Below are 4,151 nucleotides of genomic sequence, written 5' to 3'. Positions count from 1 at the left end.
TCGGGTGAAGATGAGAGAGGGAGAAACGGCACGAATTGAAAGGAGGCAGTGAGAGTGCAAACACTTCACAAGAACAGAATACAATCTCTCGACACGCCTCTGGCTACGGCACTGTCACTACCGCTGCACAAGCGAGAGAGGAACAAAAGTGCAAACTAGGGGCGTTGACAAAAAACAACTGAGCGAACGAGGATAGAGAAGAGGGAAGAGAGATGAACAAAGCCAACAGTCCCACAAACCAAGGAAGGCTGGAGCAAGGAGAGCAAATGCGACAACAGGCAACGTCAAATGCAAAGGGACAAGAGAAAGGGGAGCAAGGGAGGGAAAGATTCCAGAAAATAAAAAGGAACACCACAGGCAGTGAACAAAACACTCGCTATGCATATTCAGGATGTCAGGATCAAAACTCCGTGAAATCAGGGGACGTCAGAACTAAAGGTGCGTTTAATTTAGTAATAGAAAGAGAAGACTTTGTACTGCCAACACCCCGTCGGAAAAATAAGCCTGGAACAGGGAGGGAAAACGTGATATCGTGAAACGTCAAATGCAAAGGGCAGGCAAGCAGGAAGGGAGGGAGTGTGGAGGCGGCGCGGTGGCAGCACTCACCGTGAGGGCGTCGGGCTCGGCGGCGCGGTGCGCGGCAGCGTCTTCCCCGCGCGGCGGCGCGGCCTCGTCGGGCGGCGGCCGGGCCGGGAGCGTGTCGCAGCAGCTGCCGCCCGCGCAGCGCGGCTGGCTCTTGCGCGAGTCGGCGGTGAGCGACACGTCGTGCGAGTAGGAGCGCAGGAAGGCGCGCACGCCGTCGATGCCCACGAAGTGCGAGGCCGGCACGCCGCGCCACGCGCCGCCGGCCGAAGGCGCCGCGGCCGGCCGCGAAAGCCGCCGGCGCCGCAGGCGCAGCGCCAGCAGCAGCAGCAGCGAGGCGACCAAGAGGCACGACACGGCCGCCACGGCCAGCACCAGCCAGCGCGTCAGGCCGAGCGCGGGCTCGGCCGGCGCCGCCGCGCTGCCCAGCTCCGACAGCAGCTCGGCCACGCTCTCGGCCAGCACCACCGTCAGCGTGGCCGTGGCCGACAGCGCCGGCCGGCCCCGGTCCTTCACCACCACCACCAGGCTGTGCCGGGCCGCGTCGCGGGCCAGCGGCGAGCGCGCCGTGCGCACCTCGCCGCTCTGCAGCCCCACGCGGAACAGCCCCGGCTCCGTCGCCTTCGCCAGCTCGTACGACAGCCACGCGTTCTGCCCCGCGTCCGCGTCCACCGCCACCACCTTGGCCACCAGCGCGCCGGGCTCCGCCGAACGCGGCGCCAGCTCCACGCCCGCCCAGCTCCACGCGCCCGCACCCGCACCCGCACCCGCCGCCGCCGCCGACGCCGGCGGGTACAGCACCTGCGGCGCGTTGTCGTTCTCGTCCGCGATCAGCAGCCGCACCGACACGTTGCTGCTCAGCGGCGGCGAGCCGCCGTCCTCCGCCCGCACCCACAGCTCCACCTCGCGCACCTCCTCGTAGTCGAACGAGCGCAGCGCGTACAGCGCGCCCGTCTCCGCCTGCACCGACACGTACGACGACAGCGGCGCGCCCCGCAGCCGCCCCTCCCGCAGCCCGTAGCGCACGCGCGCGTTCGGACCCCAGTCCGCGTCCCACGCGCGCACCGTCAGCACCAGCGCGCCCTCGGCGTTGTTCTCCGACAGACGCGCGCTGTAGCGCGCCTCCGCGAACACCGGCGCGTTGTCGTTCACGTCCAGCACCCGCAGCGCCAGCACCGCGCCGCTCCGCAGCGCCGGCGACCCGCCGTCCGCCGCCCGCACCGTCACGTTGTACTCCGACGCCCGCTCGCGGTCCAGCTCCCGCGCCGTCACCACGCTGTAGTAGTCGTCCAGCGCCCGCTCCAGACGGAACGGCACGCTCTCGCCCAGGCTGCACCGCACCTCCCCGTTCGCGCCCGAGTCGCGGTCCTGCACGTGCAACAGCGCCACCACCGTCCCCGGCGCCGCGTCCTCCGAGATCTCGCTCAGCGCCGAACGCACCCAAATCTCGGGCGCGTTGTCGTTCACGTCCGTCACCGAGACTGAGACTTTTGCAATATCGAAAAGGCCTCCGCCATCTCGTGCCTGCACTTCGAGTTCCTACAGTTCGTCTTCTTCGAAGTCTAGGTTCCTCATCAGGCTTATCACTCCCGTGTCATGCTCTAGCTGGAATACCTTCGATGATTTTTTCGTTGTTTTTCTCAGTGTGTACTTTATTTCGCCGTTGGTTCCGTCGTCGGGGTCGGTGGCGGTGACGCTGAGCAGCGTGGAGCCCACGGGCACGTCCTCGGGCACTCGCACCGTGTACACCGCCTGGCTGAACGCGGGCGCGTTGTCGTTGGCGTCCAGCACAGCCACGCGGATGCGCGCCGTGCCCGTCCGCGACGGATCGCCGCCGTCGCTCGCCCTCAGCAGCAGCTCGTGAAACGCCGCCTCCTCCCGGTCCAGCGCCTTGGCCAGCACCAGCTCGGGACGCTTCTCGCCGTCGCCTCCCGCCTGCACCGACAGCGAGAAGTGCTCGTCACCGCTCAGCGCGTAGCTCTGCAGGGAATTCACACCCACGTCGGGATCGTAAGCCTCTGGCAGGGGAAACCTTGATCCTACGGCTGTTGTCTCTCTCATTTCTTCCTGTACTTGGACTTCCTCGAATGTGGGCGTGTTGTCGTTAATGTCCGTGATTTCGACTTCGATCGCATAAACCTTCATCTCGCCCTCCACGATCAGCTCGCAGCGCAGCACGCATCGGGGTTCGCTCTCGCACAGCTGCTCCCTGTCGATCCTCTCGGCCGTCACCAAGTGGCCGCTGCTCGCATGCAGAGCGAAATACTGCGTCCTGCCTTGGGACACCACGCGGGCGCCGCGCCCGCCGAGCGCCGCCGGCTCCAGCGCCAGCTCCTCGGCCACGTCGCCCACGAACGAGCCCTTCGGCAGCTCCTCGGGCACCGAGTAGCGCAGCTGCCCCCACGCCGCCTCCCACGCCGACACCAACACGCACCACAGCAGCGCCCGCTGCCTCCGGCACCACCGCCCTTCTCTCGCCGCGCACATCTCCCGCACGGAACCGCCGCCAACGAACCACCGCCGCTCACGCGCCGCTCCGACTTCTGATTCTTCTTCTTTCTTTCCTTCTCCGGCTCCGGCTCCGACTCGGCGTCCGCTGCCGACCGTTCCCGCCGCCCCTCCGCCTCGCTGCAGCACCGCTCCGCACCGCGGGGCCGCTCGCAGCCGCCCGGACGCCGACACAGCCAGCGAGCGAGCGAGCGAGCCGGGCCGCAGCGGGCGGGGCTGCCTGCAGCGCTCCGCTCCTTCCTCTCCTCCGCGGTGAACAGCGGCGCCCGCAGCCGACGCCCGGCACTGCACGCACGGCTCCACCGAGCAACGCCGCTGCCTCTGCCGCCGGAACCGCCGCCACCGCACAACCGCCGCGCTCTCAATTCCTTAATATTGCCGGCATTTCGATGATTGTAGTCATTCCCTTCTTGCAGGTGACTATGTAGTCCTTTCTGTTCTTCATGTTGCTCATGTTCTGAGAGACAGCAGGGCTCCTCTGTGCATCTTTCTTTCTGCTGTTTTGGATGTGGTCCTCTTCCTTTGAATCTCTATGTCGTTCTCATTAGTCTTATCTCATTACTGCATAAGTTATTGCATACCTTCTCTACTACCATTGCAGTGATTAGTCATTCAGTCCTTCCTGCAGTACGTTTTCTTCTGCATCCTCCAACCTTGGTTAATATTCTGCATGTGCTTTTGACTTGGTCTTTTCATTTCAGTGTTGTTTTTCTCTATGATGGTGGTTCATTGGATCCATCTCACCCTGAAAACTGATCCTCGTCTACTTCTCCTACTACCACAGGAAGACAAATCCCCAACCGAACAATCCCCCTTTACCGAGATGCTCCAATTAAACAGGAGCACCGTTCAATCCTCTGAGCTGGCTGTGCACCCACACTACAATCTTTCCACAGAGCATGGAAGCCGATGGTATTAGTCAGCATTTCATTCCCTTGTATCCTCCTTCCGTTTGCTCAGAGCAGTCATTACCAGAGACAATACTCTTGAATATTTGCTATTTCCAACTCATGAGAAAATAAATTGGAAACTGTCCTTCGTGAAGTATAATCCATTTTAGT

At 63.5% G+C, this 4,151-nt stretch overlaps 1 pseudogene across 1 annotated transcript; it reads right to left on the bottom strand.

Moving 5' to 3' along the window:
- Positions 1 to 540: 540 nt before the first annotated feature.
- On the bottom strand, positions 541 to 3,393 carry LOC306951696 (protocadherin gamma-A5 pseudogene; annotated as a pseudogene). The gene has a single exon. The product of its transcript is annotated as a protocadherin gamma-A5 pseudogene (transcript).
- Between the last annotated feature and the right edge of the window lie 758 nt (positions 3,394 to 4,151).

This window comes from Tetrao urogallus (genome assembly GCF_951394365.1).
Source record: "Tetrao urogallus genome assembly, chromosome: 14".
In the NCBI taxonomy this organism is placed as follows: domain Eukaryota; kingdom Metazoa; phylum Chordata; class Aves; order Galliformes; family Phasianidae; genus Tetrao; species Tetrao urogallus.
Note: the sequence above shows the minus strand (reverse complement) of the source record. Positions and strands in the feature narration are given on the sequence as shown.